At 47.2% G+C, this 14,565-nt stretch overlaps 1 protein-coding gene and 1 non-coding gene across 2 annotated transcripts in view; one reads left to right on the forward strand and one right to left on the reverse strand.

The window, feature by feature from the left end:
- The window catches only part of LOC120300252 (mitotic-spindle organizing protein 2A-like), a 52,371-nt gene that overhangs the window by 26,754 nt on the left and 11,052 nt on the right, over window positions 1-14,565 (reverse strand). The window lies entirely within an intron of this gene.
- LOC120300326 lies at window positions 1,569-1,682 on the forward strand. The gene has a single exon (XR_005554634.1). It is a non-coding gene; the product is annotated as a U5 spliceosomal RNA (small nuclear RNA).

Here is a 14,565-nt window from a genome sequence, read left to right on the forward strand (position 1 = left end):
GAGCCTCAAACTTTAAAAGATCAACTTATAGGCCAAGAAGAAGCCTATATGCAACAATATGCACAATCCGAGATGGAAGAAGAATTTACTGATCAATTGAATTCTGGACTGGATTATGAGCCGATATTGGAAAAAATATTGGAAATGACAGAGGAGATGAAGTCATGGAGAAAAACTAAAGACCATCTTCTAGAATCACAAGCTGAGCCCTGAACTTTAAAAGACCAATCTACAGGCCAAGAAGAAGCTTATATGCAACAGTGTACACAATTTGAGATGGAAGAACTCACTGATCAGTTGAACTTTAGAAAAATTCTGGACCCCAAATCCCAGATTGAGACCTTAAATGACTACTCTATAAATCAATTAACTACTACAGAGGAGGATATTTCACAAGTCTATGTACAAAAGGAGAACTTTGAAGATCAAAAAATGACTATAAGTGAAGTACTCCCATTGCTAAAATTAACAGGAATTGACAGTCAGACACGATTGATTGAAAGTTATGACAACCTGGATAATCAAGCTGAAATTATAATATGGAATAAAATGGACTATATTGCTTACATGATACTGGAAGAAGGGGAAGAGAATTTTAATCAGATCGATTTGTTGATAAACATTAGTACTCAAATACTGAGATTTGATGACATAGAAGCGATATTACGGAAGCCAGCTTGGTATAGAAAAAAAGCCAGAGTTAGATTTAAAAATGTGACTTAAAATCTTAATTATTGGGTCAAAAAGGCTTTAGAGATTTGGACTGATTTGACAATCTAATTGAGTAAATGAAAGCAGTAAGATAATAATTGGTGTAATAATATGTTTGTGTTAGATACGATAGTTAATTTGGTTGAGAGTTAAATTTTACTTAACAGGTTAAAATGATTCTTTTTTTGTTTTTTTACTCTGTTTATATAGAAAACTATTTTGTAATAGCAGAAGAATTAGAGAGATCTATGATAAGAGAAGAAAGGGTATTAATTAATGATGTATTAAATTAAGAGATGGAATATATGTGAAAATATTAGAATGTTATTCTTGGAATGTTATGTGTGTTGTAGAAGGGATACCCAAAATTTTATTAATATGTTTGTTTAAGATTAATTGGAGTTGCTATACTTTTAATATACTGCTTTCACGCCAATTTAATCAGAGCTGACTTCACTTAAGCGAATGACTTAAGTCAGTGGTTCTCAACCTTTTTAATGCCGCCACCCACAACCAGTCATAAGTCGAGGACTACTCAACCGGTCATAAGTTGAGGACTACTCAACTGGTGCAGCACCGTTTGCAGAATGGGACTTTTGGCAGGCTTGGCAGGCTCAGCAGGGCAGAGACAGCCTGGACAATTCCTATTGGCTTTTGAAAGCCAATAGAATTAGACTCTATTCAAGAGAGTCTATTCTATTGGCTTTCAAAAGCCAATAGAATAAAAGGGAGGAGCACAGCTAAGGAAAAGGGGGAAAAAATGGCGGACTGCGTTGTTTGGCGACCCCATGAAATGGTCGTTCGACCCCAAATGGGGTCCCGACCCACAAGTTGAAAACCACTGACTTAAGTGAATGATAGTCTAGTCTCTCTTCAGATCATATAAATCTTTTAACTTTTTACTAAAGATTTCCGTGGAGAGGAACATTTATGAGTCTTTATTAATTTTTTCAGGTAGAACATCATTCCCTTAGAGATTAGACTGGCCCCCACTTTACCCCTCTTCCCAAAGGCGCTGAAGACCTGGTTCTGCCAGCAGGCCTGGGGAGAACCCAGAATGGGATAGAGCCCAGCAAATGGCTAGTTTAATGTGTGGTGTCACTAGGGTGGGGGTGGGTGGGTGGCTATTATTTTATTTTTCCTCTTGTTATTTTATTTTTATAGGATTTTTTATTGATGGAAGCCGCTACATGTGAGTAGACAGTGATACAAATTTTCTAAATAAATAAATAAAGTGCTGGTATGTTATTCTCAAATAAATCTGGCATTAGAGATTGCAATGTCTCAGGTTTGCTTGTTTTGTTAGGATCACCAGCTGGAACTTTCACACTAAGTCAGCTCTCATTTAAAATGAAAATCAATTAAGGGATCCTGAACCGCCTACATTCTATCTGGCCACCTCCGGAAGGGCTGTGAAGACTCAGGGGAAGATATCTGAAAAGAGGAAGAGGAAGACTTCTTAATGGAAAGGGCCGGTGGGCTGGAGGCATTTGACAGGAGGCAGCAGTCAGTCAAGCAGCCATGGAAGAGATTGTGCGACCTGGAGGTGAGGGGATGGAAGCCGGCTGGGAGCCGGGAGCAGATTCCCTGAACGAGGTCCAGCCAACTTGTGGCAGCCATGCTGAGCCTGTCACCTTCATCCAATCTGACTGCAGTGATTACTGCAACTGGGGGGGGGGGCTGGCCAGCCCCCAGAGGGTTACCCCTCCTCAGTCTGGTGCGAGCCTAGGGTTCGGGGCTGCTGGTCCTCAGCCAACAACTGCCCAGCCGGCCGTTGCTGTAACCGCCAATGCCAACTGCCCAGACTGGGCCTTTCCCCTATGTGGGGGGTTGGGCTCCAGGGCCTTGGCCTGCACCTGGAGCCCAGCAACCCCCATTGCTAAAAGCAACCTTTGATGGAACCCCAGAGAAGCTGGCCTTCTTCCTGAATCAGGTATGGTCACACCTGGACCGGTTTGGCCAGATGTATCCTGATGACAAGGCCTGTATTGATGTTATTGTGGCAAACCTCGAGGGAGAAGCAGAAGAATGAGGAAGCTCCCGAGTTAGGTGATCTGGATATGTTTCTGGGAGAGCTCAGAGCCCAGTTCAGCGACCCCACCCAAACCTAATCAGTAGAAGCTGAGGTCTGAACCACCAGACAGAGGAACAGACCCATAGCAGAATACATCAGAGAATTCAGGAAGACCGTAGGAAGGCTGAGGTATGGCCAGAGCGACTCCTGACTCAGTACATCCTAGAGGAGTTGAGTCATGACCTGTTCCACTTGTGCTTAGCCCGAGGGATCCCAGACTGGCTCAATGACTGGTACCAACTGGTGACCACTGTAAAGCTAGACCTGATGGAGTAAAAGAGCCATGGGAGATTCGAACCACGCCCGAAGAAAAGCCAAGAGAAGCGTGCATGAGGGAGAAAGAAGCTGGTGATGGTGTCTCCTGCCTCTGCTGAAGCTTTGAGTAATGCCCCCATTCTGTGCTTTTGCTGCAGCCAGGGGCGGCATCTGGCAGCAGTGTGCCCATCATCAGCACCTAGAGTGGGCCCCACTGCTCCTCCCTTTCTGAAGCCTAAGAGGCCACCAAAGAGGGGAAAAGAGATGTCATGAGGGGCAGCCCAGGTTGTTGAGGTCTCCCCCCGAGAGCAAAGGGGAGGGAACTTTGACTGAAAGGAGCTGCAGATGACCCTCTATGACAGTGACAGTGAGGGAAAAGACCTAATGGTGAATGGACCAGTCAACCATCTCACAGCTAAACATTGTAGCACCCCACTCAGGGGCAAAGGGGGTGGTGAAAGCACTTATAGACACGGGCAGCACCCAATGTTTGATTAGCCAGCCCACAGTACAAAGGTTAGGACTACATGTGAGAAAGCTTAGGAAGTCTGTGAAATTTGAACACGTTGATTACACCTTTGTGGGAGGAAAGGCCGCCTCCTATTTAACGAAGCCGGTGCAACTGAGTTTTGGGGACCACCAAGAGACTATTCAATTCCTGGTCACCCCAAAAATGGCTGAAGAGCTCATCTTAGGGCTAACTTGGCTAGCAAAATGGGTGGCCCAGATTTATTGGGTGAGAACCTCAAAGTGAGTGATTATGAAGAGGCGAAGTCCCAATCTCCCTGAAAAGGAGAAGCCTGAGCTGGGGTGGGGGGGAGAACCGAAGAAATCCCTTGAGCACAGCAAAGCAGCATCAGAGAAGGGGTAGCAGCAACAGGCCATCCCAAGAGAGTACCGAAGCTTCATGGAGGATTTAGCGAGAAAGAGTGTGACATCCTGCCCCCTCACAACCCCACAGACTGTGCTATTGAGATTCTACCCAAAGTGAAGCTCCCCAAGCCAAAAATGTACTCCATGATTCCAAAGGAGATGCAAAGGGATTACATCAATAAGAATTTAGCGAGGAGGTTTATCTGAGCTGCGATATCTCAAGTGGCAGCACCAGTACTATTTAAGGAAAAGAAAGATGGATCGCTGAGATTGTGCATTGATTTCCGTGAGATTAATGGAGTGTGCGTGGAAAACATGTATCCCTTCCCCCTCATGAATATGTTGGGACATTTAGCCAAGGTGAAGATATTCACTAAGTTAGACCTGAGAAAGGCATACTATTGAGTGAGAATCAAGGAAGGTGATGAATGAAAAACTGCATTCAACTGTCCCCTTGGGAGCTACCAATTTAAAGTGATGCCTTTTGGACTATAGGGGGCCACTGCCGTATTTATGCAGCTGATAAATGAGGTGCTACATGAGCATGTATACAAAGGGGTTTTGGTGTACCTGGACGACATCCTCATTTACACTGAGACTATGGAAGAACACATGAAACTTGTGCAAGAGATGCTGAAAAAAACTGTTGGACACTAAACTATATGCTGAGCTGTCTAAATGCGAGTTTCACAACACAAGCCTAGACTACCTGGGTTACCAAGTGTTGTGCGAAGGGGTGGAGATGGACCCAGGGAAAATGAAGTCTATCTTGGAGTAGCAAGCCCTCACACCCACAAGCAGCTACAGAGCTTCTTGGGGTTTGCAAACTTCTACAGGCAATTCATTCCCTCCTTTGCTGAAATTGCCTTGCCAATCACTGAACCATTGAAAATGGGGAGAGGGGGAGAGAAGCCCTGACCGAGTCAACCCTTGAATTGGATGATGGAATGCCAAGCAGTATTTGAAAAGCTGAAAGGGTTATTTGCAGCTGAACCAGTTCTAAAACACCCAGATCCAGAGGAATCCTTTGTGATTCAGGCAGATACTAGCAACATAGCCATGGGGGCATTCTTCCTTCAGCATATAAGGAGGGAAACTTGCAACCGTGTGTGTACACATCTCACAACTGAATGAGACAGAATGACAGTGGGCTGTGTGGGAGAAAGAGGCTTTTGCGGTAAGGTAGCTGTTATTAACATGGAGGCAATTCTTAGGGGGGAGTAGAACCTCATTTGAGGTAAGAACAGACCATAAAAATTTAGAAGCCCTGAAGACTCCCTGTAAGCTCTCGCCCAAACTAGTCGCAATACTTCAAATGATTTGATTTTGAGTTAAAATACATTCCAGGGGAGGAGAATTTTCTTGCCAATGCCTTATCCTGGATGCCTCAGTACAAGAGCACCCGGGAGGAGGTGGTGAGTTCCATCATCCCCATCAAACAATAGCAGCACAGGTTACGAACAGGTGGCAGAAGAAGAGGAGGAACTCACCCCCCACGGATGCATTTGCCCAACAACTGAAGCAGGAGCTACCGACTGATGTGTGGTTTGTGATTCATCAAAGAGAACTGACCGTGAGGGATGGGTTGACATGGAAGGGAGGCAAACTGTATGTCCCCGACAATCTATGAATGCAAGTCCTGCAGCGCAGCCATGATGCTAAGCAGGCTGGCCACTTTGGGTTCTTAAAAACTCTGCACCTTGCAAATCATCAGTTCTGGTGGCCAAAGATGATACATTGACAGTTATGTGAAAAGCTGCACAGTTTGTGCAGCCAGCAAGAGACTGCTGGGAAAGAGCCCAGGGCTATTGCAGCAGGTCGCTGAACCGGCCAGACCCTGGGAGGAAATAGCCATGGACTTTATGTGGAACTACTTGAGAATGGGAAGAACACCATGATTTCGACTCTAGTAGAACTGTTCTCCAAACAAGCTCATTTTATCGCATGTGTTGGGCTCCCCTCAGCCCAGAAGCTAGCAAAATTGTTCCTGCAGCATATCTACCATATTCACAGAGTGCCTAAATGCATCATCTCAGACTGCTAAATTCTGGAAAGAGTTTGTGCGGATGATTGGATCCTCCCAGGGGCTTAGTTCAGCTTTTTATCTGAGTGGGGCCAAAGGAGCTAACGCAATGATGGAACAGTGCTACATTGCTATGTCAACTACCAACAAACCAACTGGGCAGTACTTTTGCCATTTGCAGAGGTGGCGTATAACAATGCTGTACACAGCAGCGACGGTTTCACCCCCTTTAAACTGGCCATGAGAGTGGAGTTCATGCCCATGCCAGAATGCCCTCAGGAGCTTCCCTCATCAGTTACCTTAATTGAGAGGGTAGATTTGTTCCAGCATGTTGGAGCAACGCAAAGAAAGCTTTAGCTAAAGCAATAGAGAGGCAGAAGCAGGTAGACAAAAAGCGAGCTCCCCAAGGGACAGTCCATATAGGGCAGCGGTTCTCAACCTGTGGGTCGCGACCCCTTTTGGGGTCGAATGACCGTTTCACAGGGGTCGCCTAAGACCATCGGAAAACACATATTTCCGATGGTCTTAGGAACCATAGTTGAAGAAGAAACCTTCTGACCCATGGTGGAGGGTTGAAAGGACACGAACAATGCCTCCGACTTTCGGAAAGCCGAGGTCTGCTTGATATAGTGACGCAGAGCCCTGCGTACATCCAATTTATGCCACTGTCGTTCCCGACTATGAGAAGGATTTGGACAAAAATCAGGAAGAACTAGATCTTGGGACCTGTGAAACAAGGTATTGACCTTTGGAATGAAGGAAGGATCCAATCTGAGGACCACTCTGTCCTCAAAGAAGGTATACAAATCACTTCTAACTGAAAGTGCGGCTAATTCCGATATTCTTCTAGCCGATGTTATGGCTACGAGGAATGCCACCTTCAAAGACAGGAAATGAAGAGAACAAGAACCTAGAGGTTCAAACGGAGGAGAGATCAGAGCCTGCAATACCTTAGGTAGGTCCCACGACGGGTAGCGATGGACCGCAGGCAGTCGGTCTAGTGTTAACCGCCCCTTTGAGAAAGGCACTAACTGCTAAATGTTGAGACAAAGGAACCAAGTTGTCACAGGTAAGGACCATTGACAGGCCGCTACCTGTCTGCGGATGGTACTGGGTAATAAATCCTTGTTCATACCTTCCAGCAGATAATCCAAAATATTGGGGATTGTGACCATGAGTGGGCTGAGATTTTGTTTATTGCACCACGTGCAGAAGTTCCTCCACGTGGCGTCATAAATCCTATTGGTCGAGGGGCGCCTAGAGGCTTGAATCATCGAGATCACCCCGGATGAATATGATTGCCTGGTTAAACTTTCCCGCTCAAGTGCCAGGCGGCTAACTGGAGCCACTGTGGGTCTGGATGTTGAAGGTTCCCTTGCCTGAGAGCCACCTGATCCGGGGAAATCCTCTACAGTGACGAGAGAAAGATCCACAAGGTCGGCAAACCACGGGTGCCTTGGCCAATGTGGAGCAATCAAGATTACCTCTGCCCTTTCCTGAATCAGTTTGCGGATGGTTGCCTATAACAACGGAAGGGGGGGGAAGGCATACAGCAGGTTCCCCGGCCACTGGCACCGGAGGGCGTCTGTTCCCTCCGCTCCCCGTGTCGGGAACCTGGAGAAGAACCTGGGAAATTGAGTGTTTGACGGAGAGGCAAAGAGATCCAGATGCGGATGACTGAACCTTATTGAGATTTCTCTGAACAGTGCCGGGTCCAGTTGCCACTCTGAGTGGTCCACTGTGACCCTGCTCAGGGAATCTGCTTGTCGATTCACCTCCCCCAAGATGTGTTCTGCCCTGATGGACCCCAGATTGGACTCTGCCCACAGACCTAGGTCCAGGGCCTCCTGCATGAGCGACCAGGACCGCATCCCTCCTTGCTTGTTGACGTGGGCTTTGGCTGCCACGTTGTCTGTCAGGACCAGGATGTGCTGTCCCTTCACTAGGAGGAAAACTGTTGGAGAGCTAAGTGTATGGCCCTGAGCTCGAGCCAATTTATATTGTGAACTAGGTCCGACCGGGACCACTGTCCCTGGGCCAGGTGAGTTTGAATATAGGCGCCCCAACCAAACAGATTGGCATCTGTGGTCAGTGTGAGCCTGAGGGGCTCCTTGAAGGTGGTCCCCTTGTTCATTGCAGATGAAGCCCACCATAGGAGGGATAACAAGATGTGATGGGGAACACTGACCCTTTTGTTGGAGGAATTGAGGTTCTGTTTCTGAAAGGAAAGGAGGAACCATTGAAGCGTCTTGAGTGAAGTCTGGACCATGGAACGATCCCCATGCAAGAGACCATCTTTCCCAGAAGTTGAGACAGCTGTACCAGGGGCACTACTTTGTCCCTGCGACCTGATGTACCAGTTTCCGTATGCTGACCCAACGTTCTTGTGAAAGATAGACCTTGCAGAGTCCAAATCTATGATTGCCCCCAGATGAAGGAGGCGCTTTGTGGGGATCGTGTAACTCTTCTTGAAGTTCACGGAGAACCCATGAGCCTGAAGTGTATGTATCGTGACCTCTAGATCTGACTGGGCTGACTGGAAGGAGCTGGACTGAACTAGGATGTCGTCTAGATAACATTGCACCCGCACTGGCCTCAGCCTGAGGTGGGCCGCAAAGACTGCCAGAATTTTTGTGAAAACCCTTGGTGCTGAGGACAGACCGAAGGAAAGAGCTCTGTATTGGTAGTGCCTGTGTGCGTAGTAAAACTAGAGGAACCTGCGGTGTTCTGGGAGTCTGGGGATGTGAAGGTACGCCTCTGTTAGATCTATGAATGAGAGGAAATCCCCTTTCGTGATTCTGGTGAGAATGGACCTTAGGGTTTGCATCTTGAACCTCCTGTAGGTTAAGAAGTAATTTAGACCCTTGAGGTCCAGTATCGCCCTCCATCCTCCTGAGGCTTTTGGGAGCACAAACAGGATGGAGTAAAATCCCTTTCCTTCCTGATCCCGAGGTACTGGTTCTATTGCCTTGATGTCCAACAGATGAGAAATGACCGTGGCTACCAATTGTGCTTTGCTTGTGTTTCTTGACACCGGACACTGAATGAAGCGGTCTGGGGGAGGAGAGTAGAACTCCAGGGTGAGACCGTACTTGACGGTTTCCCTTACCCAGGAGGCTGTGATGGTTGTCTCCCAAATGTCGCTGAACAGTGCCAGATGACCCCCGATGGGAGAGTCCTCCTTGGCGTCACTTGGACCGCCTATATGGGCGACCTCCCGATCCCTGGAAGGGGCGTTTAGATTGGAATTGGCCCTTGGCTCCTGTGTTTTGGTGGTCCTGCGGACGATCCTGTCTGTGAGGAAAGGATCGTGAGCCTCTTGACCAATCCCAGAACTGCCCTGCCCGAAAGGGCTGCCTCCATTCCCATGAACCACTGGGACGGAAGGCCTGCCTACGGAACTCCTGTTGGGGCCTTCTATCAGACCGTTTGGAGGGGTGTGCTAGAATCTTACGTTTATCCTTGCCCTCAATAATGTGCGGTTCAAGGATTGGCCCGAACAACTGAGAACCGCTATATTTGGACGTGGATAAGCGCCACTTTGATTTCAAATCCGATCTCCACTGTCTCAGCCATAATAGCCTACGAGAGGCTACAGTAGCTGCAATGGATCTGGCAGAATACCTGGTCGAATGAAGAGAAGCATCTGCCACGTACTCTGAAGCGGCCACCAGCTTCCCTAGTGTATGATGTGCACGGACCTGATCAGGTGGAACAAGTGACTGAAGCTCACGAAGCCACATGATCGATGCCCTGACGAAGAAAGAGGATGAAGTCGCGGCCTTTATTGCCCATGCCGAAGCCTCGTGTGCTCTACGAAGAGAGAGTTCAAACTTCTTTTCCTCCACCTTCAAGGCCTCAACCATATCCCCTGGAATAGCAGATGTGGAAAACAAAGAAGTCAGAGGAGTATCAACTGAAGGTACCTCCAAGAGGGAGGCGAACGAAGAAGACACATTAAATAGTTTCTTTTCTGTACTACTAGGGGAAGGCAGAGTGGCCAAGGATGATCACTGCTTCTCCACCGTAGTGCGGAAAACCTGTGGACAGGGAATCTGCTTGTCCTCCACCACCTGTTCCGCAAACAAAGGATTAGATTCCTGACTAGTGGAGGTAGAAGGTTTCTCCTCCTGTACCGAAGTGAGGTTAACAGTGGTAATGGCCTTTAACAGTAGAGACCTGAAAAGAGAGGGGTCAAAGAGCCCCGAAGTTGACGTCTGTTCAGGCGCAGTCTCCTCATCTTCTGACATGGGCGTGTCAGCTATCTCCAGGTCCACAGACCCCTCATCCCCTAGCTGGGAAGAAGTCTCAGAAACCCCTGAACTGGGGACAATGGTACATGCCACCTGAGAAGGAGGTATGGAAGGAGGTGGTGGTGATTGAAAGGGCCACTGTCCCCTAGAAGACATGAATAGCATGAATGCATTGTGCATGAAGGACTGAAATTCAGCTGACCATCTATCCCCTTGTTCCACATAACTGGCACCAGCCTCAGCTGGAATAAACATGGCCTCAGGGCCATGATGGGAAGATGATGAAGAGGAGCGAGGGGGATCAGCCTGCAGTTTCCCCTTGAGGAGACCAAGCCCTTGGAACATCATGAGAAGTTGCAAATGGAAGCTCAGATATAGGAGTATCCAATGGAGCGGGGGAAACCACTTCAGTTTCACTGGACCTGAGCCTTTGGGCTTTGGAGAATTCCCTTTCCAGTGCCAAATGTCTCCTCAAAGCCTCTCGCTTGGCTGTTTTTGAGGGCTCTTTGGTAGAGAGGTGTTTTGTTTTGGCCTTTTTATTTCCCCCCCGTGTCCAAATCAGTAGATCTGCGCTTTGTTTGTGCGGGGGGAATGCCAGAGCCCTGTGGTGCCTGAGGCAATGGACTGTCTGCCATTGCAGTCTAGATAATCCAGGTAGGAGATATCCAGAAGTGGGGGGAACCCAACACGCAGACCTGGTTGACAGAGATGGAAAACCAATCCTCGATCTGCATAACAGCAATGGCAGGGACAGCCAGACAGCTCCCTAGAACTGCCTGTCTGGGCCAGTGACAAATCTCTATGTGGAACAGGTGGTTAAACAGTACCCTTTCGCTCACTCACACCAGAAAAGGATAAGTGGTAGAACCACCAATAATTAATTTGAGCAATAATTTAAATATAGGGCAGAATCAATTTGAGATTCGTATGACAGCAAGCTGTGAAACTTCCCCCCGGTCAGAGGCCTGTAAACACAGACCAGTAGGCAATAAGGCAGGCCTCAATTTCCTTAAGAGGAATGCGAGGTCCCCACAGATTGTGCTTCCGAGGCTATAGACACACTCAAAATGGCTGCCGCGTCTAAAGTAACACCCAAGATGGCAGCCACCCATGATGACCCTCTCAAAATGGCGATTGTGTCCTGTGCACGCGGTCAAAATGGCGGCCGCGCCTGTTCCAAGCCTCCGAGAAGGCTAAAAACCGCCGAAGGAGGGAACGGAGGGAATCAACCTCCCTGTTAGGGCAATCGGCTTTAGAAACAGCAATTTAAATAAGCACTCTCCCCCAGACGCAGAAGGAACTTGCTGTTAGTTGCGCAGCCTCCGCTGCAATCCGAGTCCTGCAGCAAGAAGAGCCTCGTTGCGACGACGCCAGGAGGGAAACCTCCGAATGGCCTGAGTCCTGATCAACTCTGATCTCCAAGGGCCAGCCGGTAGTCTGGTCCGCGCTCTGCTGTCCCGTCTGATCAGCGGTGGAAAACCCCCGCTCGAAGAAAAAAGGCCTGCTGCCTTCCTCACAGGAGCCTGGAAGGCTCTAAGTCGGAAGGCTCGTTTTAATTTTGGAATTTAAATCTTTGCCAATTTGTTCCAATGCAGTCAAAAAAACAAAGGAAAACCTATACTTTGATTAACTGAAAGAATTATAAGCTAAATTAGATCTAAATAGTTTGAAAAAAAGAAATTAACTTAGCCTAGTTAAGGAGCCAAATTTTCTGAGCCTTGCTAAGCACGAGACTAAGTCAAAACTGGGAAGACACTCCCTGAGGGAGGCGTGGCCAAAGTTCTGACCTAGTCTATCTGAGCAGGAAGGCTGAAATAACCCATCCGGTGGATTCTACACTCATCATGCTTGAGAACAGCCCCTGATCCGGTAATAGGGGGGTGGGGGTAGGACACACTACAAAGTCAAATGAATTTTAGACTCCAGAATTCACAAAGAGAAGTTACAGTACCTAATCCAATGGAAAGGCTATCCCAGAGGTAGGAAACCCAAAACACTCAAAGAGCCACTTGGACCCGTTTCCCACTGAAAACAAAACACCGGGAGCCGCAAAACCCTTTTGACATCTAAAATGAAGATAACATTGCATATATTCTTTTTTACCTTTATTGTGTGTGTGTGTGTGTGTGTGTGTGTGTGTGTATGTATATATGTATGTATGCATGTATGTGTGTATGTATGTATGTAGGTCTTTGGTTATTCGGGTTTTCTCCTGCATAAAATTGGAAGTGTCTTGGCGACGTTTCGATGAAGTCCCATTCATCATCTTCAGGCTAGTGTTTTCAGCTTCATGCTTCAAGGAGCAATGTATGGTCTTAGCTGTTTCTTCCTTTTAACTGCCAGTGGGGGTATGAACTGATTGGGTGGGAGCTTAGCTGTGTTCTGATTCGGTGGAGGTGTGTTCTGATTGGTTAGGGGCTTGGCTGTGCTCTGATTGGATGGGGGGTTGGCTGTGAAACAGCTAAGACCACACATTGCTCCTCGAAGCATGAAGCTGAAAACACCAGCCTGAAGATGACGAATGGGACTTCGTCGAAACGTTGCCAAGACACTTCCAATTTTACGCAGGAGAAAACCCGAATAACCAAAGACCTACATACAAACACTTGCGAAAACCTCAGAACACACACACACACAAACACACATACGTAAAAAAGGATATATGCAGTGTTATCTTCATTTTAGATGTCAAAAGGGTCTCTTTCTCTCTGTCTCTCTCTCTTCCCTCCCTCTCTATCTGCCCTTGGTCTGCCAGTCCTCTTTCCTCACTCTTTCTTTTTCTCTCTCTCTTTCCTCTCTCTCTCTCTCTCTCTCTCTCTCTCTTTCTCTCCCCCCCTCTCTCCCTCTCTCCTATCTGCTGCTCACCTGGCAAACTGGCTTCAAGCTATTCTCCAACAAGCTCAGGAGTAGGCAACCTTGGCTCTTTTATGACTCATGGACTTCAACTCCCAGAATTCCTGAGTCAGCATAGCTGGGCTAGCTAGCTCTCTCCTGCCCTTCCTGCTTCCTGCAGAGACGCAGCAAAGGGAGGAGCTCTGCCCAATAAGCTTTTCAGCTCCTTGGAGAACACTGTGAGTGTACTCTCTTTTACACACACACACACACACACACACGCACGCACAAACACACACACATAGAGAGAGAGAGACAGAGAGAGAAGCAGGGAAGCACAATTGCCTCTCTCTGTCTCTGTCTCTCTGCAGATGGCAGAGGAGGCTGGGAGCCACAGGGAAAGGCTCAAAGAGCCGCATGCAGCTCCGGAGCCGCAGGTTGCCAACCTGTGGGCTATCTGATGTCAGAGGCTAGATGAGTAAAAGCGCATAATGTGAGAGTGGATTGCTTGGTAGAGCGATTCCATATGAAGTATCCCCAGAAGCCGGGACCCTTGCAAGAGAAAAAAATGATATAAAGTAGTGTACTTATTGTTTTCCAGGTTCCTTCCAACTTCCAGGAGGGTCAGCCTGTCAAGCCTGGAAACTTCATGATGTTTTGTATATTTTTTTCCCTTGGCTTATCTATAGAAGGGGGGGAGAGTGGGGAGAATGGAATATGTGTTGCAGCTGTGAAGTGGCAAGGTCATCTACCAGTTTGTTTTGGAAACTGAAGATTCTTTCTCATAATAATTGTCTGGAGCTTAATTGGGCAATGTGACCTGCACTGGGGGGGGGGGACGGGAGTTGCTCTACTTTTAATATTCTGCTTTCAGAACAATTTAATCAGAGCTGACATCACATTCATTAAGTGCTGGTATGCTATTCTCAAATAAATCTGGCATTAGAGATCACAATGTCTCTGGTGTGCTTGCTTTGTTGGGATCATTAGCCGGAACTTTGATGACAGGCATAGATATGTTTGATGCCACTTTTGTGTCCTTATTAAGATGCTGGCCAAGAAACCAGGCAACTGGGAGTTCTAGCCCTCTCTTAGACCTGAAAGCCAGCTGGATGATTTTGGGCCAGTTATTGTTTTCATTCTAAAATCTTTCTTACAGGGTTGCTGTTATAGGAAAAATAGAAAGCAGGAGTATTATGTATGTTCGCTGCTTTAGTTGACCAAAATATATACAGGGCAGGATAAAGTAATAATTTGGTGGGCAACTATATAAAAATAAATACACATTTTTAATAGTAATGAAAATAATAAAGTTCAGCCTCAATTGTTTTGGCTATTTGTTGTGGGCCTGCTCCCTTCAATGCAGTCCATGGGCTTAGTGCTTGTTCTGCATATTGTTCTGACACAGCCTTCATGAGTAATAATCAACTGCTTACTTGTGAGTAAAAACCCCTTTTATTAATCAAGGCAGGAACAAACTTTGTTCACTGAGAATGCCAGATAACCAGTTGTTAAATGCTTGACCAAGCAGTAGCAATCCCTGC

This window comes from Crotalus tigris, unplaced genomic scaffold, assembly GCF_016545835.1.
Source record: "Crotalus tigris isolate CLP2741 ecotype Arizona unplaced genomic scaffold, ASM1654583v1 scf7180000024339.11422700, whole genome shotgun sequence".
In the NCBI taxonomy this organism is placed as follows: Eukaryota; Metazoa; Chordata; class Lepidosauria; order Squamata; family Viperidae; genus Crotalus; species Crotalus tigris.